The sequence below is a fragment of the Oxyura jamaicensis genome, chromosome 2 (genome assembly GCF_011077185.1).
Source record: "Oxyura jamaicensis isolate SHBP4307 breed ruddy duck chromosome 2, BPBGC_Ojam_1.0, whole genome shotgun sequence".
NCBI lineage: Eukaryota > Metazoa > Chordata > Aves > Anseriformes > Anatidae > Oxyura > Oxyura jamaicensis.
In genome coordinates this window covers 93,793,018-93,816,131 of record NC_048894.1, presented here as the reverse complement: position 1 = coordinate 93,816,131, position 23,114 = coordinate 93,793,018, and the positions used below count along the sequence as shown (strand labels likewise).

Genomic DNA, 23,114 nt, shown 5'->3' with positions numbered 1-23,114 from the left:
TCCTCGTAGGACTTGTTCTCCAGGCCCCTCACCAGCTTCGTCGCCCTTCTTTGGACCCGCTCAAGCACCTCGATGTCCTTCTTGTAGCGAGGGGCCCAAAACTGAACACAGTACTTGAGGTACGGCCTCACCAGAGCTGAGTACAGGGGGATGATCACCTCCCTAGCCCTGCTGGTCACACTATTTCTGATACAAGCCAGGATGCCGTTGGCCTTCTTAGCCACCTGAGCACACTGCTGGCTCATATTCAGCCGACTGTCCACTATCACTCCCAGGTCCTTCTCCGCCTGGCAGCTCTCCAACCACTCATCTCCCAGCCTGTAGCTCTGCTTGGGATTATTACGCCCCAGGTGCAGGACCCGGCACTTAGCCTTGTTAAACTTCATGCAGTTGACCGCAGCCCATCGGTGCAGCCTATCCAGATCCTCCTGCAGAGCCTTCCTACCCTCGAGCAGATCGACACTCGCACCTAACTTGGTGTCATCTGCAAACTTACTGAGGGTGCACTCAATGCCCTCGTCCAGATCATTGATGAAGATGTTAAAGAGGACCGGCCCCAGCACCGAGCCCTGGGGGACGCCACTAGTGACTGGCCTCCAACTGGACTTGACTCCATTTACCACAACTCTCTGGGCCCGGCTATCCAGCCAGTTTCTAACCCAACGAAGCGTGCGCCAGTCCAAGCCAAGAGCAGCCAGTTTCTTGAGGAGAATGCTGTGGGAGACAATGTCAAATGCCTTGCTGAAGTCAAGGTAGACCACATCCACAGCCTTTCCCTTGTCCACCCAGCGCGACACTTTGTCATAGAAGGAGATCAGGTTCGTCAAGCAGGACCTGCCTTCCATAAACCCATGCTGACTGGGCCTGATCGCCTGCTTGCCCTTCAAGTGCCGCATGATGACTCCCAAGAGGATCTGCTCCATGAGCTTCCCTGGTACTGAGGTCAAACTGACAGGCCTGTAGTTCCCCGGGTCAGCCCTCCGGCCCTTCTTATAGATGGGCGTCACATTCGCTAGCCGCCAGTCAGCTGGGACCTCCCCCGATAGCCAGAATTATATGATATCTTTCTGCTTTTATTTGCATTTGTAAGAGATCAGGAGCAGCACTGTGTGGCACTTCAGTGGAGGTGAGGCTGACGTTAGAGAGAAAGCCACAAGAGAGAAAGAGAGTGGTCAAGAGATCTGAAAAGCAGCTCCTGTGTGGATGGGATGAACAATCTGCTGTTCTGTGTATTTTCACAAAATAGAAGGATAGGGAGAGCTTTTGAGTCATACCAGCCTTAACAGGATGTTGGAAGAGAAACAGAATTGTATGTTCTCCTTATTCTCAGTGAACAAAGCAGGAAGAAACAGACTCTATTGAGCAAGTAACTTTGGTTAGATATAAAAAAAATATAAAAAGGATTATTAGATGTTGAAATAAGTTGCCAATAAACCTATAGGATTTTCATCATTGATCTTTGTGGATGCTATTAGAGAAAGTCTAACATAACTGTTTCAGTGAGGGTCTGAGGATCTGTTGGGAATTATATACTTAACATTATCATGCAGAGGGCTGATGAACCAGAAGACACCTTGGAGATCCTTGCCCACCCAGTGGGCATTCTGTGATTCGGATTGGATGGTTAGGACACATTTAAGGGCTGCCTGTTGACCCACCCACAGGACATTTAGCTTGAATGATCACTGGTGTACTGTGCACAGCGTGAGTACCCCTACAGAAACCATGGTGTCACACTGCCTTGCTGGAGTCCCGCTGGAAGTTCCCTTCCTCCAAACTACAACTCTTCCTCACTAGTCATGCACACATGTTCCTTCATGGTTTAAAGGTCTTGTGCATTTTGTCCCAGCAATCCTCTTAATGCATATTCTTCATAGCTAACATTGTGATGTTTACCCATTAAGTGTTTTCACTTAAAATTGTGATTGTGTTCCTCAGTATTCCTATTCTATTTTACTTATGCACAGTAGTTGGCCATGCTCCTATTCTAGTCCTCCTTGTGGCAGTAGCTGAGAAATATGCCAGGCCTGAGATGGAGTACACTTTGAGGAGGATAGGAAACTACTAAAGACAAACAGTATCTGAGTTTTATTTCAGAATAAGGGATATTCAAAAAAGTAAAAAGCAGCACATCCAACATTTGTGCTGTATGAATTCAACACATTTTTAAGCAACCTTTGTAGGCATGTAAAAACAGAAGTCAGCTGTTATGTGCAGAAAAGGCTTTTAAATGTAGGCATTGTTATGTGCAAAACTTTGCTCTGGATGTGCAGGCTAAGGAAGACACTCCTTCCTAAATCAAGTGTCCAAAGTTTTAGTGACTTCTTGCATGGTGTGAACTCTTTGAAAGTGTAATCTCAATTATTTTGTGTGAGGGCAAGAGAAAAAAAATGATGATGGAATGGTGGGATAGAAACACAATTTTCAGAAGTTCCATTTAGTGACTAATTCCCTTGCACAGGTAAATGTGTTTGTTAACCAACAAGTTAAGAAAGGAAAAGATTTATTACAAACCACCCTTGCACTTACCGTTGTTTGCACTGAATCTTTTGCTGCAGTTTCAGTTGTATTTTTTGCTGAAGGTAAAACCGATAATAATGATCTACTTACATGGCCTGTTCTCTGTATATCTGTCATATTAAAGTCTGTGCTGTTTGTTTATCATGCAGTGATCTATAACTCTCTATTAATTTAATTATACTAAAAGATCTTAAAAGCCTTGGGCTAAGTAACATGTCAATTACAAATGAGTTTAACTTGGAATAAATATAAACTTAATACTTGTAATTTATTGCTTTAAATATAAACAAAGCCCTTACTATGACACAATCTATTATTAATTGCTCCAGTGCCCCAAGTCCAATTAAGCAAATCCATTTACATTTTCTTCAGAGGAAGTCAATGTTCATTTCTCATAGGAAGTGCAAGGAGTCTACCTTTCCACTTCTCTTAAAGCCCCTAATGCAACAAAGCACTTCTGTGTTTAATGAAGTGTATCATGTTGGGGGTGAGGGGACTGCTGGTGGAGTGGGAGGCAGAGCCATGTGGTAGGGCTCGTCTGTTTCCTTGAACGAAGTGACTTTCAATCAAATATCTGGTCATATAAAATTATTTCTTTAGATATAAGTCATGAATGCATGTTTTCTAGTTGAAGGGTCTTTATTATCTTTCTCCATTATCCTTTCAATTACAAGGAGAAACCGTTTTGAGCTATATATGCATAAACATGCGTGTATGTGTGTGTATATTATATATGTTCAACTGAAAAATTCTAAACTTTTAAAATATTTTTTATACCTGCATGTATTAAAGTAGCTAAGCTGATTTTTTTTTTTTTTTTTTTTTTTTTTTTTAAGTGTGTGAAAATGTATACATATAAAAAAGTCAGCCGCTGTGCTGAGACCTGGTACTTCATGCCTGGGGTAAAATTTTATTGCTTAGTTATAAAAGAGAGGGTTTATAGTGGAAAGCCTGACACAACATTAACTATGGTTATGCTATCAAAGGAGTGCAGCATTTAAGAATTTAGGAACTATTTCGTTTGCGTGTGTATAGGCAGTCATGTATATGTCTGTGTCTAAAACTTCATCTTGACTTACATGTGCCTTTTATGCTTATTTTTTAATATTTTGAGAGGCAAAGTCACAGACTGGTTGTGACAATAGCATCTTCACATGTGTATCCTTTTTCTTGTTGTCTATAAACAATAAAAACATTTCAAAAACATGAAAAAACACCAGTATATCATGGATAGCTTAAAAGTGGATGAGCAATATTTTTTTTCTATTTTTTTTTCAGGTTAGACAAACAAGTAATGTGTTGTATGTTGCAAGAAGTCACAGACAAATCAGTTACAGAGCTGGACCAGAGTATATATTTTCTAAGTTCCAATCTTATACTTCACATTCATGGTCTCTTTAGTGACATTAATGTAAAACTGAAATGAAATGAGCAGAATGAAGATTATGAACAGTTAATAGGAAATCTGAGATTTCAGGGGAATGAGCACAGTCACATGTTTCTGTGGTGTCAGTTTTTCTAATTTCATCAAAAGGAATGGGCCAGATAATCATCCTTGGACCTATCATCAAGTTATGAGAAGGATAGGGACCATATCTATAAACTTATGAAGGGTTTAGCAATTTTGTGATGGGACTAGCAACTAGTTCATTGATGATTCTGAATATGTAACGGAAGGGTACCATGGGAAGGGTACCATGGGAAGGGTAGAGACCATCATTTACATTGCCTGTAGCAAGAAAACTATGGAGTATAGAAAAAAAAAATATGAGGCTAAGCACCTTTTCAAAAGGTCTCATGGGAGTTAGGTGCTCTAATACTATTCAATTGTGATACAAAGCAATCTTACCTCCTAGCAAATAACCCTCACATTTTCTTGTGTGACAATAATGCTATCAAGAAGAAAGCAAAAGCAATTCTCATCACATTTCTAAAACTCTTGTTTTTAATCTTATGATTCTGAAGTTTTGTTTTCTATTTTACAGCATGTGGTATGCCAGTATGCCAATTGACTATAGGCAATATGTTTAATTAGTAGCTCCAGAAGAGTATCTGTCTTTAAGCTATTAAACCATGTTAACATCTACTTCTAACTGTTGATAATAATAATAAAAAAAAAATAAAAAAAAAAATTGACATGTTATAATTCTGGTTTTGCTCACTGAGGATGGCCTTTTAGAGAACTAATGGAAAGAGAAATACAAGTATTATTAGTTATATCCATATCATTTGGGCACCTGTGCTTGAAAAGTTGTCCTCGTTATTTCAAATCATATCAAAATCAAATCAAATCTAAAATCATAGAATAATTTAAGTTAGTAGGGACCTCCAGAGGTTACCTAATCCAGTTGCCTGTTCAGAGCAAGTCTAATTTGGTATAGGTTGCTCTGGACAATATTCTGTTGAGTCTTGGACACCTACAAGGATGGATACTCCACAGCTTCTCCTGGCATCCTGTTCCAGTATTTAAACCCCCTAAGAATAAAATATTTTTTCCTTATATCTAATCAGCTTGTGTTTATGGCCTGTGGACTGTCATGGTGCACCTCTGAGGAAATTTTGTTCTTTTCTGTGTATCCTCTGATTGAGGAAGCAACTATTGATTACACTAAAGTCTCCCTTTAATCTACTCTTCTTCAGGCTGGGCAGACACAATTTTCTCAGCCTCTCTTCATCTGTCCCATGCTCTAGTCCTCCACCAGACTGGTTCCAGTAAGTCAACATTTTTATGGTACTGGGAAGACCAGAGTTCAGCAAGGTACACTAGTTACAGTCTTAACAAACATCAAATAATGGGGAAGGATCACTTCTCTAATTCTGCTGGCTGTACTCTTTCTAATACTGCCCAGGATGTACTTGGGCTTCTGTGCTGCATCTTTGCTTCTGTACTGCTGATTTATGTTCAATTTGCTGCCCACTGTGACCTCCAGATCCTTTTCTGCAGAGCTATTTACAAGATGATTGGCCCCCATCCTACACTGGTGTGCGGAGGTTATTCTGTACCAGGCGCAAGGCTTTGCATTCACTCCTGTTGAACTTCTAGAAGTTCTTGTTAGCCTTGTTCTAGTTCTTATATTCAAGTTCTTATTAACCTTCCTCAATAGCCATTGAGCTCTCAAATATGGCACGGTGGCTTCACAATGTCATTTGCTGATTCCTTCAACTTCTTGGTCCCGTGGACTTCTGTACATATGTTGTGATTGAATGATCAGATGTTCTAGTAATTTCCATTTTTATACCTATGTTTTTTAACTACTTCATCAATGTTCTTTTTCTTCCTAGTAGTAACATTAAACATATTTATTTAAACTTATTCAATGGTTCCTTGAAACAGTCAAAGTACCGTGGAGGCCTTCAATGTAGAAGAGAATACAACTCTTGGACTGTAATTACAGGAACATTTCTTTCTGTGGCAGACTGGCTAAGCCACCCTTATTCCCAGCTTGGCCCTCACTGCTCCTTAGTGGCTCCAGACAAGTCCCTCCAAAGTCCCTCCCTGCCTGTTCAACTATTTGTATGGCTGTTTGGTGAACTGGTTTGCAGGGGTTAACATTAGCCTTTTTTTTTTTTTTTTTTTTTTTTTTTTTTTTCCTGTAGATTTTTTAAATCCAGTTACCTTATCTTTCTAGTTTTCTTCAGAACAGTACTGTTGCCAGAAGTAAGGGAAGTAATGAATATTGAGGCTCAGTACTGAGAAGGAAACAGCAAGGCTGATTGTCAAACACTTGACATGTTACATCCTCAGAATGGCAAATAAGAACAACAGAAATACAGGGCAGGAGAAATACAGACTAACAAAAAGTAATCACACCATCTTATTTCCTACCATTTTTATAGCATTCTACTATTCTGATATACCTAAAAAAATATCTCAGTATAATGATAATATTTCAAGAAGCTGGATAAATTGTTTTTGTTATGGTTCTTGTATATATACAATGTATATGCCTAGTAAAATCTTATTCCATCTCCATTGGTAATTGCAATTTATGAAATTCTTAAGATAGATAGAAAAATACTTTTTTGTTACTCCATTCAAGCTATCATATCTTAATGAAATAGCAGGCACATAGAAATGTGTAATTTGCAGTCTATTCTGGTAAATGCGAGGTGTTTTTGAGCTGAGCCAGTCTGTACCAGTGAGATGGACTTTAAGAGGTGCAGAGGTAAGACAGAGAGCAGATTGAGCAATAAAATATTCACAGAATAAATACCACAACCACAAAGAATTGAATTAAGCAATAACAAGGCAGACACAGGGCATTTCCTGGGGATTAATGACTAGCTGGGAGAGTTGATGGTCCACGGCGGTCATCAATTCCCCAGAAAATGTCCTGTACCAAGGTCATCGTTGCTATTATATCCCCTTTTCTTTTCTCCAGCAAAGAAAAGGAATCACACATTTTACGTATTTTCACACAGTGTCATCATTCCTTTAGATGACTGTGAAACAGATGGGTTTGAATGGCAGAGCTGCTGAAGGATTTGTGTAATTGATGTCCAGTCCTACAACCAATGAAAAACACTTTTTCACCATCAAAATTTTAATTAGGCTTCAGTTTTTGACTTATTTAACTCTAGTGAATCCCCAAATAATAATTTTATTTTGTTGTGGGCCTACAAGCCTGATGAATCTGCATCTTCATTATAGCTAGGTGGGCTGGAGGAAGTTGGACGTATTTTATTCTTTTAGAAGTTTTCCTGTGGCATAAAGAACCTGCTCAGAGAACTGACAGAGAATTTATGCATTCAGCCTGCTCTTTGGCAATAATGTGTGGATTTATAACAGAAAGTACTTGCTTAGAACAGGTCAATAGTGGAGATAATTAAATCTGTCTTTGCTATTCAATAACAATTATGAATTAAAATTTGTTATGGCAGGTTTTACAATACAAGGCCTATCATGGCTGAATTCCTCTAAGTCATAATTTTATCCAGACATGTTTAAGATATTATTCTGTAGCAAGTATGTAAATCTTTAAAATCTATTTTTCAAGCAGTAAAATAAAAAACAAAGCACTAAACCCAAAGGTCCAGAAGATAAAAGAGCTTATGATTATCTGCATGCTCTTGGGTCAAATTTATTTTACAGTTTTTCCACTATTCCTTAACTCGCTTATCTTTGGGATCTGTGAATCTTAATCTATCACTTTTTTCCCTTCAACTAACATTTCACATTCTATTAATATAATCTTGAAACAGAACATTGTAGACTATACATTTTTTAAAATTACTGTTTATGATCCTTTATTCATGTTCTATTTATGCATACTCTATGTTACTGTTAACGTCTGTGTAGTTCATGGTGTGCAGCAAGTTGCTCTTTCTTCATTTCAGCCTGATGTAGTTAAGCCACTTATTTTCACATGCTTGGAATTTTTTGGCTCTGCATACCCGTATTAATTTAACTGGCCAATTAGTTGTTATTAAAATATTTTAAAAGAACATACAACAACATATGCACAACAAATTATTTCTTTCCACATTTTTATTAACATTTTTGTAGGCAGTTTCCAGTTTCTCACCTCCTTTTCCCACCAAGAGAGACTCTCCATGTTTAAGAATACAGACTGTATGTTAGATTCAGGGCCCCACTAAGTTTCCCTGAATTCCTTTAACCTGTGTTTGAGAACATGGAAAAGATGGGCTGAACTAATGAAATCTTAGATCCCTTTCTTGTCTCACTCCAATGTTAGGAGTTGATGCTACCCTTACAGCATGATAGATTCAAATCTTCAATGACTGATGTTCCAGGAATTTTCAGGAGGGGTGAGAGATTATTATCATATTTAATTGCCTGACTATGCTCTTAAAGTGCAAATATTTACAGTGAAGAATCAACATATTAAAAGGGAAGCAATGTCATGTATTTCATCTCCTTTATTTCTTGGCCAGCACTAACAACATACTATGTGTTTGTCACAAAGGCAGTCCAGAAGAGATCAAAACAGAAATGTTTTCTTATACTGAGGTTTTAACTGTCAGTTCTGCATTGGCAAGGGAAATGTAACTTAAATCTGCTTTGTAAAATTTTGTGGCAAAAACAGTAATGATATACTACGTTTGTAAACCATTTGGCTCTTAATCTGCAATTTGGACTCTCAGATAAAATATCGATAGAGAAAGATTTTATAATGAAAAGTGCTAAGTACTCTAGACAACTCTTCACAGTTTTCCATGACCAGTTCAGTTCTCCAGTTCCACAAACAAAATGAGTCCCCTTAAATACACAACCTACTGCTACCAAATGTTTCACTGTTGCTCATTATTCTTGCACATCTTGGAACTGATCTGAGGTGAGTGTTGTGGGGGTCAGACAGCAAAGAGGGCAGAGAGATTATAGACCAGAAGGCTGCCGATACTTATGTGTGTACACATGTATTTTTACATAGGATTTATTTACCTTCATATATCTTTGCATAATGATAATATGATATTTTCGATGTGAACAAAATTAAAAAAAAAATGATGTAAGAAAAAAAATGATGTAAGAAAAGAGCTTCAGACACAAATAATGAAATACTGGAATGGTTTTCAACTCTTTCTCCACATATGCCAGCTCCATTCTTTCCTGCATTTAGAAAAAAATAAAATAAAAAGGCCAAGAACAAATTTTTAAATATGAACACAAGTCTAAAGTGATATCAACGGTAAATCTGTATTGATGATCAATGATCTACTCTCTAATGTATAGTAGGTGAGAATATGGCTTCAAGTTTACACGTTTAGTGCCATAGATCAGGTATAACCAACCTTTTCACTGAAGTCAAGGATAAGTAATGTCAGATTACTTAATTCAATATTTTACATCGTCCTGCCCATTGTCACCATTACTGTGCTTTACCTTTAAAAAGGATGGTGTGTGTTAATGAGCATTGGCTGGTGAATGAGATTCTCTTAAATACTGACTCCAAAAGTATAGTCCTCTGCTCCCTTGCTGCTAATATATATAGGTAAAGGTCATATTTCTAGATGTCCTTTTATATCTTCAGGCTCTTCCACTGTAGATGAGAACAGAGGCTCAAAACTGCTCCTTAGCATGGCCCAGAGGCAGAAAAAATACACATGCTTTTCCACCACCGTTGTTGCTACCCAGGGAATTTCAGTGATGAAAAATGGAGAGGAGGTGGTACACACAATTACAAGATAGAAAGCTGCCTGTGAGAGTTTCTTTAAATCAGCAGTACCATGAACAAGCAATGCTGTGTGCGGAAGGAGGGAATACAAAGTACTAAGTGGGTGCTGTTTGCTGGTGGGAAATGGGATCTGAGTGGTTGCACAGAAGCCAAGTACTCACCCTGTTCTTACCTGTCACCCTGCTTCTTACCTGTTCCAGCCCAGACAGATGAGCACAAACTAGAGCTAGATGTGCTTGGAAACCCTCCTGAGCTGCTGCCACCTCTTGGCTGCCCTTCTGCCCAGCAGTGTCATAGTCCCCTTCTCCCCCAGGAGATCCCAAATAGCATTGGCTGAGGCTGGTCTGGTATCTGGTGAGGCCAGAGGCAGCTCAGCTGCTGGTTGGGACCTGGTCAGCACCAGTCCGTTCTCCCTGTCCAGAAACACTGACAAAAAGAGACAGGGCTGGCTGACGGCTCCCACCATAGGCTGTATGGACCAAGTGTGTGTTTGGGACCCAGTGGCAATGGATAGGACAATAACACAAAACTGACCAGCCAGATAAGTTCAGGTAACTCTTAACTCTAACTCCATGCTCAAAGCAGTTTGATTTAAACGGTGTGCAGACGTTACATGCAGACAATGTAGAGTTGTTTCTGAACAGGTGAATACACTTGTTTGTTAACCATCCAATTACTTCTGGCAAAGTTGCAAGATATTTTTATGCTGTTCTTATGTTAAAGAAAGCTTTCAGTCTGATAAGTCATAATATCACACCTGTGTAAACATGAAGTATGATGCCATAAGCTTTACTTACAATTACAGTTGTTTTTCTTAAATTACATGAAGTATAATCCTCAATAAGCCACTTCATTGTTGGCAGTTATTACAGATGTATCTCTGAAAAGGCCGTATTGCTTAATTGCACCTCTTATTGTGATTATTCTGGCATATTTCTAAAAAGACTTTCTAACAAAGAACCGGATGAATGTTTCCTCTGTATTCTTCAGTTTAGGTTTAATTGTTCAACCTTTAGAATTATTGAAGTCAATCAGTTCAGCTCCTATTTTCTATTCAGTGTAATTTTACTTCAGGCAAATTTATCTTATGTGATATTTAATCCAAATAAATAATATTATTCCAAACCCGCTTGCTTCCTATTGCATAAGGTTTTAAACAATTGTCTTAGAAAACTCCAGTCATTAACTATGACAAATCTTAATGTTAAGATGCTATTGTTAGCATTTTTAGTAAATTGCCTTTTTAGTAAATTGCCTTTCTTACTCATATTTAACAATTATCTTATATACTTAATTAAATTAAATACACACTATTTATAAATATTATAAATAAATATGATTCATATTATACAAAATAAACATCACATTTAAAATAATTTAAATATTATATTTTTATATTATTTAATATTTTTATATTTAACTATTACTATAATTTAACTCAACTACTAGAGTTAAATATTAAAGTGTTTTTTTTGTTGTTGTTTGTTTGTTTGTTTTTCTTCAAAATGACTGTTCTGTTAGTTCTTTAGCACAGAGAACTTCCAAATAGGTGAATGGGAATTTCTGTGAGTAAGCAAGTGATGATTTGGGTCTATCCAAAAGTGATACCAAGATATGCAAAAAGATACCAATTCTTTGGGCACCTAAATCTGTTCTTCTATCAAAAGCCTGAAGAAAGTGCCATCATCTATGTAAAGAAAATGACATAGAATTTAGAAAATCAGAATTAATCTTTCATGCCTGTTATTTTCTAATCAGATCATTCTTGCCTTCCATGAATAAAAGAAAATAAATTTTATAGTTAAAGCTAGTCCATCTTTCATTTCATAAGAACTTTAGCCACTGGGTTATTTCAGTGGAACTGCTCCCAATTCCCAAATGTATTCAGACGTCTAAATACTTTCAGAATCAAGGTTAGAAATACGTTTTATTATTTCTGGAGAAGGATTGTTTTGATGACAATATGCATGTGTGTTTCCTTTGAATGAAGGCCTACAAAATGACAAGCAATCTACTTGAAACTCCTCACTAAACAAATAATGTTCACTCTTTTCCTTTTAGACCCTTAGACATTTCCAAGTGTTTGTGAAATAAATAATAATTAAAGTGATTCTCCTTTTTGGTTTGGTCCTACTCAAAACACTATGGGTACAGAAGTCACTCTATAATGAACTAGTCATCTTGAACTAGCCAAGTATTTAAGCTGTACTTTTGGTAGAATTCCCATTTTTGATTTTCTAAAACTAGAGACTGAGAAAGCTAAACTCAGCTGGACAAGACCCTGATCAGCATGATCTGACCTTGAAGTTAGCACTGCATGCAGCAGGAGGCTGAAGTAGCTGAGTGTCTCTTCCAACACAAATAATTCCATAATTCTAAAATGAAATGTAGTGCAGATTGGATACAAGAACTACAGGTTCGAGGGCACAAACAAGCTACTGTGGAAAAAGAGAAAATACAGCATCTTTTTATTGAGCAATAGTTTCATTATGCACAAAGTGGCTTAGAAATGAAAAAAAAATAATAAAAAAAAGCCAAGAGAATACAAAGACTGGAACAGTAAATGCAATAATGGCAGAGCTACCACTGGACTGGAGAACCCCCTGCATGCAGTTTTGTCCTCACCCAGCAGCTTTTGGTAATAAGAACAGAATATACTTTTTAATGCATTCTGTTTTAATGTACTCTCCATTAGAGGTACCAGTAAGGTAATTGTTCAAAACAACCAACCAAAACTCAAGCCAAATTAATTGCTCAAAATGAAACCTGTGTGAGAATGCTAGCACGTGTCACTCAACAGAAATGAATCCAAAAATTTAAAAGAAATGCTTCTTAAAATACACATAGCAAAGTAACATTGACATTATTCACCGACATCCCGGACCATTAGGAATATAGCCAATAGCTAGTGTGTTTCATAACACAATGATGCATTTTCCCATGGCAAAGCAAATAATTTCCCTTGCAGCTAAAATAAAGTGTTGACTTTTCCTCAAAATTAATTAGCACCTAAACACAACGGGAAAAAAATGAAAGACTTCTTGTCCCTAAAGGTTATTCTGTAAGGATATAAATCAAGTGACAGTATAAAATGTGCTCTCCTGTAATTTATGATTAAGTGCTTATAATATAGACAGTCTCTAAGCCTCAGCTTTTTCTGGGAAGTTCACATCAAAGGTGAGTTAAGTCTTTATTACAAGTACATGGAAAAATATAGAAACCAGAGCTGCTTTAAGTTGGGAGATCCTCTGGTTTCAGTAGAAAGACCTTTCTTTCTTTTTATTGACTCATTTTACAAGTGATGTCCTGAATTTATGCTAAGAACATTTTCATGAAGCTTTTGCTCTCCTCTTGGCAGAAGGCCTTGAAATTTGTGTCAAATAAATTAGAACGAATGTCTTTGGGTAAAAAGAGGAGCCTGTTAAAGGGCAGTAGTAATCAAGACAAGATAATCATTTATCTGTGATTTTGTGGGTATTAGTCTAATATCCTGTCTATTCACAGCATGTCAAAGATAAGAGCAGTCACTGGTTTACTGTTTTTCTGCCCTCTCCTTCTTCCCTCCCTCCTTCCCTCAGGCCTCAGGAGATAAAAGATAAAAAACATATATTAGACCAATTGCAATAATACTTCACTAAGAGGTATACACCGTTACCATTCATTTATGAATGTTTTAAAACTTCAGACTAAAAGAAACTACTATCAGATAATTGTCTGTCCCTCAGATAATTATGCACATGGATAATTCTGCTTCTCTGAACAGTTCACAGGGTTTACCCTAGAGGTTTCATCATTCACAAAGGAACCTATATACAGGTCCACATGATAGTCATGATAATAATTCCACAAAAGTTTAATGGTGGAAAATAATCAAGATAGATGTCTCATGGGGATTTTTGTCACTTATTTTGTTCCAATGTAGTACTTTAAATACCAGGGTTTAAAATTCATACTCGTGCTGGTTGCTACAGGTACTGTTGATGATCCATGTCTTGCACATGACTTCAGCTCAGCCAGTTGTCATCATGAACTGTGTAAATGGATGGTTAAAAATTCATTAAATAAGGTTGGAGGCACAGACAGAATATATTATTTAAAGAAATAATTTCTCCTTGTTTTCTAATTTTTGAAATGTAAATTGTTAACATTTTAAAAATCATGACCACATTATATGCCTTTTCTGTGGTGAGCAAACTCATTTTTGATCTAGTAAGAGATTTTCACTGTGGGCATGTAGAGAAGAAATTAGTGGAAGTCAGAGGACTGTTATTTTTAAGTTTGGCAATCAATCAACAAATTCACAATAATCTAACAGGACAATTTTTTTTATTTTATTTTATTTTTTTTTTTTGAGTTAGCAGTTTCTGAAAATACTGTTATATCTTTAATACCATATCCTCTGGAGTAATTTAAGAGTGTATCTCCACTAACTTTTATAGAATTTATACTTAAACTAGAATTACATTAGCTTATATTTTGTTTTGGAAAGTAGATTACATCTGGAAGAGTATTACACGCACTGAGTACCTGACACAAATTTTAAAAAGTGAATCTCAAATGTGTTGTTGAACTTCATTCTAAAGATTGCCAGTATTTATAGATATAATCCTGTTGATTATGTCACCTTGCTACCTTTGAAGGCTCTCTCTCCTGATGGGGAACCATTTCTAAAGGTCAAATAAAGCACACAAGTGTCCATTTTATGCTCTTTAGAGCCACTTTCCTAACCTGTAGTAATAAAAAGCAGCCTTGAGAGTTGACTATAAAAGCTTCTCCTGCTTGCAGAAACTTTATGCTAGCACTAGTTACTGAAGGGAAAGCAGTTTTCAGCTCTTTTAAATCATCTTTTTGGCATAAGCATGAGTATTCTCCCTTAACTATGTTGGGAGTTGAGGCTCAGTTCACCTCCTAATTAATTAAAGCAAAGTCATTTATTTAAAATTAAATTATTTTGTTATTGTGCACAGTGGCTAACCTTTCACATCTGACATACTGTATAGATCTTTTATTTTATTTTCAAATGTCTGTTTAAAGAAATGATTAGTTCTGTAATTTGTTCAGCAAGGCTTCTTTGTAGCAAAGCTCTCCTGGGAACTCTTATGCAAATGAAATCCATCTGGAGATTGGAAATAATGCAGGTGAAATTATAAACAATATACTTAATTTTTTAGGAGGATTTAAAGGATTTAAAGCACACTGCATTAAAAACTCCAAGCTACTGACACATGTCTTAGTCACTGTTTTACAGGAGTGCTGCTACATACAGCATCAGCTTCCTTTGAAGTCCTTCCAAAATATTGAAATCTGTCCCACATCATATATGCATACAATTTATGTATTTATTATTTTTTCCATATTTTAATGATATCTTGGCTGTTTTATTTTAAGTAGTCATAACCACATAAACAGAATACTGAAAAATTGCTGTTAGTGTTTCCAACTTGTCTATTTTCTGTTCTTATGATTGCCATTGTAAAGAAATCATACTTCATGGCTGGCAGTGAAGTGACACATAAAGAGTCTTCTACTCTAGAAGACTTTCTTTGAAGTCAAGTTCTGGAACTTCATGGAAAAGACTTGGAATAAGATCTTTGGAAAAGTCTTTGCTCCAGAACAATGCTAGTTTTTAAGGAACAATGGAGGTTCAGGGTATTCCTGAAGTTGTACCTAGGAATACAAACAATGCAAGTATTTCTAGTACTTCTAAACAAATATAGGATACAGACAGAAAGGGAGATAACGTGAAAAAGTGTGGTAGAGGAGGAATGGAATAAGTTTCTTTTACATGTAAGGGTCAAATAGAAAATGTAGCTATGCAGTGGGGATCTGGTGATGAACAAGCAATGATTACAGCATCCAAAGAGGAGATAAGGATGTGTTGTCTATCACTCAGCTTGTACTCCATAGCTTGCACCAGTTCTCTCAGTTCTGCTTTATTATGTAGACCCTGGTTTGTCTGAGAAGCTGGTGTGTTGGGAGTATAGAGTGGGAAGAAAAACCTCCTCACAATTAGTAAAATTTTCAGTGCTGACAGCAGTTCATTAGATTATGTATTCTAGCAAACCAGAATCTATTATAACTATTAGGAAATTATTTTATTTAGTTCCTTTTATTTCAAAATTAAAAATGGCCAATGAGAGGATGTTATCAGGATCTGTATTATAGAAATTAATTAAAAGATTATAACAATTGTTTTCTGTAGCTAAGGAAGAGCAAAATAGCATAAAAGGAATGTCTTAGATGTCTCTCCTTTAAAAGTATATGTGTCATAGAAATTTCAAGTCACATTCTGACATGGTATGGCTACCATGAAAAATTTAGAAACCTCTATGAGCTGAAATGTGACTCCCAATTCCTGTCATTTAAAATGTTTGGAATCTGTAGATTCTATCCCTGCTTTACCACTCCATCACAAGGTAAGCCCCAAAAGACTATGAACCTTTTCATTTCCCATGGAAATAAAAGAAAGGAGAGAGAAGGGAAAGAAAGAGAAAGGAAAGGAGTAAAAAACTACTGTCATTTTTGGGAGGGGAAATCTGCTACTGAACTACTATTTTGGGACACATTTTCACTTTTACATGATGCACTTTGTCCATCATTAGTTTAGGCAAAGATTTGAGGGAGTTGTTTTGAAAGGTTTTATGCATTTCTAAACTAAGTGCATAAAAAGAAAAAACTGGTGACTTTCTTTTGTGTTTGTGAAAACTAGCTGAGTTTCCTGGGTTTCATCTTTAGAATGAAAAAAACGTAACTGAACAATTTGGACAGTTCTGACAGTGTTACTGAAACAATCTGTTCTTTTGCTTGCTTAGAGTCACAGGAAGAGAAACTTTTGGCACCAAGAAGAATCAGTCGTAATACTAACATTTTATCAAAACGAGAATATATTGTCCAAATGGTGTTTCAACTTCAGTATTGAAAGACATTCACTTTTGTCTTCATGTGTTGAAAATTGCTCCTTTTCTGGTAAGATTAATCAGCATAGTTTCCTGGTTTGTTTATTATAGGAAAACAAAACAAAACAAATACAAATAATGTTTCTCACTACAAAAGAGATATGGGACTATCCTCTTTGGAATTATGGATAAAGCTAGGGGTCTTTTATAGACTGTTGGATAGGCAAAATGTGTAGCAGGCCTGCTAGCAATCAAAATAACTCAGAGATGATAAAAGATATATCTAAGATCTGTTGTCAGAGGTAGGCACACTATTCTTGCAGTGTCTGGCAGAAAAATGCTGTAGAAGAAAAGACTATTGCAGTCAGCTAGTGTCATCAGAAAGTGGGTCTGCAGTCACTGGATTTTGTCTTAAAAGGCTTTTATATCGAACTAGATTTCCCAGATATTGGAGTATCTGTAAGACTCATGATGCACAAACTAATTTTCTTCTGTGAGGAGGCAAACCCTTTCTTTTCCTCAGGAATGAGTGTAAAAAAGTCCAACGGGAAGAATTGTCTAGGAATTTCTCTTAAAATAATAATAATAATAAATTAAGGGCATCAACAGGCCCTAAGATACTTGACCTATAAGATGAGCCATCCAAAAGAAGAAAATGTGAAAATTAATGTTGTCTGCAAAGCTATTGTATATTTGCTTCACAGTACGTCTCATCTGTGACCACGGAACATCACACTATATTTTTCCTTCTGTGTAGGAAGTACCAGCTGGTATCATCATGCTTTTGTGCTTTCTTTTTCGTTGCACTTCAGCAGCATGTTGGCCTGTATGTTACTGTCTATCCTTAATCTTTATATACTTTCTACCTTGCAACCGTGATTAATCTTTTAATCATTTTTCCACATCAAAATACTATCTTAAAATAAATAAATACATAATCATTTCAAACTTTCTGTGATATTGAGACTATTTTTTTTTTTTAATTTATTTTTTTTCTGATGGTTGCTACTAAATTCAGGTAGGTGTTATTTTTTGTTTACTACATGTAATGCATGTCTCTGTTTTATTTCTCTGGGCTCTGGGCTAGGTATTATTCTGCTAATTCAGGTATATGTGCATTTACGTATGTATATATATATGTGTATGTGTAAGTATAACATCTCTGTTGCACATTACATGCATAATTTATACACTTTGACTTCTTAATCTTATCATAAACTTCGGTATAGTACATGTTAAGAATCTGTAGCCAAAAGAGAAGTAACAAGCAAAAACAGATTATTATTTTTCCCCAGTGGTTTGTACTGCACAGAACACAGTTTGGAAGGTATTAAATTGAAACAATTTTGCTGCATATAAGGTAAACTGTCAGGGCATCTGCTAATGGACTTCACAGAGCCTGCTAGAGCATGTGGTACTTGCATCTGAATTGCAGGCCTGCTTTGATTTCCTAAAGCCCAGAACAGTCTTTCTCAACCTGTCTGTTCTCTAAGCCTAGGAAAGTCTTGCGCAAAATGTACTGCAGACCTGTAGCCTGACATTGTGGAGGCCTACCCTCTTAATATTTCAACTTTTTAATTTTAATAGTTGTCTTTGTCATAGAATGTCCAGTAAAGTTTATTATTGCTTGAAAGTTAAAAATGCATGTTTTTTCAATCGTCCTGTGATTAAAGGCAGAACTATTTGAACTTTTTTACCCTCAAAGTACAAATTTCAAAGACTTAAGAATTGGAGACCAGGAATAAAAAAAAATGTCATGCAGCCTTTATTCTTTATACAGTGACATTTGCACTGTAATTCTACCAAGGACATGTGACAACAAATTCTCAGTTGATGTGTGGTGGGGAGACAGAGCACCAAAAAGATAGCAAAATGACTATTTTAGCTACTTACCAGAAGGATGTTAGAACAAGAAGAATTGGTTTGGATATCTATTATAAAAGGAAGCTGTTTGGCTATTTACGTAAGAGGCTTTTAGCTTTCCCAGTAATTAGATGTGTAACTGTTTACCTGTAGATTTAGTGGCAGAAGTCAGTCTATTATTAAGCAGCAAACAAAATTTGTTTCTGTTAGGTATCTCTCGAGAACATATTCTGGAGCAGAAAAGCAATCAGAAGAATTAGTACTGGCTGACAGCTTGGTTGGACATTTCACAGATAACCCAAAGAACAAGTGGATATAGTGAATGCATTGTATTGCTTTCAGATATAGTAGTTTCTTCTGGCCAAGTAAGACGTTTGTTGGCTCAGCAGCGAAAGAAACTTGCAGTGCCTATACTGTATGTAGGCTGTCAATAAATAACGAAGTTCAGTTTCCAGGGCTGTCAATAAATATATTATGTATGAGGTTTTTCATTATGTTCAGATGCAATTTGAGGTATTGTCTCTGCCTTCTGGGAACTAAAGATATTTTTCTCAACATGAATAGGATTCCTTCACTACATATTTGCAAATGCATTGTTAATAAGGCAAAGAATTGCAGTTAAAGATAACAAACAGGTTATTTTTCTCTTCTCTTCATTTCCTTTTGAGTGTTTTGAGTGAACTAACTGAAAGGTGATCTTAAACTTCTTTATACTCTGACTTCATATACTGAGAAATGCAATGTTTATAGATAAACACTCTCACTTTTAATGAAAATTATTAGCTATCAACATTTTGCTTGGAGGCATAAGCTATAGTCCAAACTCCATTCAAATCCATTAAATATGGTTGAGACCCAGCTGTCAATAGGCACCATGAAGTAAATTTAATTTTCAAAGTCAATACAGAGCACAGCTGCATTAAACATGGTATAATTCTGGCACATTATTAATTTGAATGGCCATGTAAGGCATTGTCTAGACAAGATATAAGCCCAAGTTTTCATAGGCAATCTGTACATAAAATGAAGTATGTCAAGGTTGTAAAGAATACTAATAACACAGATCTGGCCTATTAACCAATATTGATTGCTCTTACTGTGACACGCTCCAGTAACTTTAGAGGTGAAATAGTAAGATGTTCAGCACTATTGCTTCTTTTTCAAAAGCAACACTAAGCACGGACCTTTACAGATGAAGCTTGAATGCATGTGATTTCATGTTTACTATGTTTGATTTTTAGTAATTATTTTTGTGGATCAGGCCATTTTTAAAAGTAGGAGATTCATCAGAAGTAGCAATCAGTCTTGCTGGCAATATGGGAATTTTTTTCAAATGTTGTCAGTATTTTTTTTTCAATAATTATAGGTATGCAGTGAATAAAAAATGGCTGGTTTAGAAGTTTAAGCAAACTTGATACTTACAATATTTATACATAGTTGTACAGATCCTGTGTAACATTTCCAAAAGAAATAAATAAAAAAGGAAAACTAATCTTTTGAAAGCTATATAACCTGTAGTAAAATTATTTCAAGTTATTTCTGTGGTCCTGTATGAACTCTGTTAAACAAGTGAGCAGTTTGGTGCTCGCACTGTTCTGTGTGTAAACAGACTGGAAGATCTAAAATGCTAGTGAAGTAAATCAACTCATTGGATATTCACTTTAAGATGATATTGTAACAATGCTTAGTCTGTATTTTGCGGGTCTTTCATAGACTGAGCATGTGGTCTTAACATAGCCAGCTCTTGCTATGCATACATCAACAAGCAACACAGACCAAAAGGAGCGGGTCTGAAGAGCATAGCAGTTGGTGTTCGGCACCAGTATCCCAACTGTACACGTTCCCAATGTTTTTCACTTTGGACTAGCTCTGGTGTGATCCAGAGGAGTGAATTCCCTTTTGCTACTGTAATATTCCATTATATACTGTAAAATACATTCCCATGATGCATCTTTTGTTGCATACAGTTGCATCAGATTAGTTTCATCCAGGTCTCCTGTCCCAAATAGAATACAGGGAAAAAAATGGGACATGAATTTCAGGAGTTGAGCTAAACCATTAATGTGGACAAACCCTCTGGAGTCTTACTTGAATAAAGATCATAGAATAATTCATAGGATAAGTCAGGTTAAAAAGGAACCTTGAGAGGTCCTCTAGTCAAACCTCCTAAGCTAGCAAGCTAGACCCACTGCAGTGGAGAAGAATAAGCACCTTTACAGAACAAGTCAACGTACTGTGTTGGGTCTGTCTGGGATGGAGTCACCTTTCCCTGCAGCAGCCCACACAGTGCTGTGCTCTGCACTCATAGCTGGAACAGCACTGGTATCACTCCAGTGTTGTGTCTATTGCAGCATAGTGCTGGCACAACATCAGAACTCCCTCCAGGCCCCAAGAGCCAGCAGGCTGGGGGTGGGCAATTGATGGCGAGGGGACATCACCAGGGCAGCTGACCTAAACCAACCAAAGGGATATTCCATAACACCTAATGTCACACTCAGCAATAAAAGGGAGCCTCTCATGGGGGAGGGCCTCTCCTGAACAACCGGTACGCGTTTTGAGGACCTGCTTCCCGGGATGTGGCTGAACATCGCTCGTTGATGGGAAGTAGAGAATAACTTTTTTTCTTTTCTCTCTGTGCTTCCACATGGCCTTGTTGTTTCTTTTGTTTCTTTTTCTCCCCATTCCCTTTCCCTTTAATTAAATCATTCTCATCTCAAACCTCGAGCTCTTTGTGTTGTCTTTTCTCCCCCTTCCTCTTTGAGGAGGGGAGGAGTGAGAGAGCGATTGTGGTGGAGCTCAGCTGCCCACTCGAGTAAAACCACCACATGTACTTATGATCTGAAGCACTGCTGGAGGTGCTAAACTTTTTTCTGTGAGTATTGAAGGTGCTGAGGAAGACAGGAATACAGCTGAGAACTTGAAGTTAGCTATTTTAAAAGCCTAAAAGTTTTAAAAGCTAAAGCTAAAAGCTTTAAAAGTTCGTTGCAACAAAAGATACCTAAAACTCTCAAATTCTACAACAATAGAATAATTCATACTCTCTGAGATCAGTGGGGCCAGATACTTACGAAATATAAGTATCACTAACTGTACTGGGTCTGGCTGGGATGTTAACTTTCCCTGCAGCAGCACATACAGTGCTGCGCTCTGCACTTGTAGCTAGAACAGCAGTGGTATCACACCGGTGTTGTGTCTGCTGCTGAGGAGTGCTGGCACAGCATCAGGACTCTCCCTAACCCTCCTAGGGGGTGGGAAAAAAGTGAGAAAGAAACATCACCTGGGCAGCTGACCTAAACCAACCAAAGGGATATTCCATACCATATGATGTCACACTAAGCAATAACAGGTGGAAAACAGAAGAAGAGGGGAGCGGTGGGCTCTCGTTGCAAAAACATCTGTCTTCCTCCCGAACACCAGCTACGTGCATTGAGGCCCTGCTTCAAGGACGTGGTCAAGCATTGCTCATTTGTGGGAAGTAGAGAGTAATTTCTTTCCTCTGCATTTCCACATAGCTTTTACTTGTTTTGTTTTGTTATTCCCTTTCCCCCTCCCTCTTCCCCTTTCCCTTTTTTCCCTTTAGTTGAATTTTTAAATTAATAATAATATTTCCTTAATATTTTTTTCCTTTAATTAAATTATCCTTATCTCAACCCAGTGAGTTGTTCTTTCCTTTACTTCTTCCCCTCCTCATCTGAGGAGGGGGAGTGAGAGAGCGGTTGCGGTGTTCAGCTGCCTAGCATGGTTAGACCACCACACTAACCCTCTAGTTTTGTGCTTGTTCATGCAATACTAGAAAATATCTAGAAAATAATGCTTCTGTGGCTATGTATGCCTTTATATATAATAATTATATGCATAAATGAGGTATTTAGGACAAAAATGTACTGTAATAATTAATCCCACAAGTTAATTTTAAATGTAGTAAATTATTTCCTTGCACCAGTTTAAAATTTGTGTTTCAAAGAAATGGAGTGTTCCCTTATTCTTTTATTATAAGATATTTAGTCATTTTTTTTGGAATGAAGGCTGATTAAATCATATGTTAAAGAATTACTACCTTCTTGGTCTTCTGTTTTTCAAACAATCTTATAGAACTCTTACTCTTCCCTCTTTGCCAAATACAAGCATGCAAAATTCAGGAAACTGAAGTTAAAAATAAATAAAGAAAACAAAACAAAATAAAACGGAGAATAAAAAAATATTTCTAATGTGTGAAACTTTTGTTTATTTGTTTTGTTACTTGCAGATAAGATTCTGAGGAAAAAGTCTGACTCTAGTCATATACTCTTTGAAAAGGATGACTGTACAGTAGTTCAATGTATGCCACAAACTGGCAACACTTAAAACTTTGGTTCTTCTGTTAATAATTTTTTTTAAGGAATCTAACTGCTAGTTGGTATTCCTTGGGACATTAAATAAATTTCTGGTCCCAGCAAAGCTCAGTTACTCAAATGGACTGTTGCAGCTTTTAGGCTAGATTCAAGACTTTTGACTATTTAGGCTTGCTAACTTTTTAAAGAACACCTCTTTTTATCATATAGAACAATTGATTGCAGAATATCTATTTTCTTTGTTCCTTGCTTAGTAATTTCCTTGTGGTATGCCTTGAAATCTAAGTTAAATAGTACTTGTTATTAGAATAAAGATAATATTTGGAGGCCTGTACATTCAGTGATACTACAGTTTTATTTATTTATCT

The 23,114-nt window shown here is 36.7% G+C and overlaps 1 long non-coding RNA gene across 1 annotated transcript in view; it reads left to right on the top strand.

Moving 5' to 3' along the window:
- The window catches only part of LOC118162725, a 118,576-nt gene extending 95,765 nt beyond the window's left edge, over positions 1-22,811 (top strand). The window contains exon 3 of the long non-coding RNA XR_004748584.1: positions 22,662-22,811. This is a non-coding gene — a long non-coding RNA (uncharacterized LOC118162725). The remainder of the gene's footprint in view (positions 1-22,661) is intronic.
- The last annotated feature ends 303 nt before the right edge of the window (positions 22,812-23,114 follow it).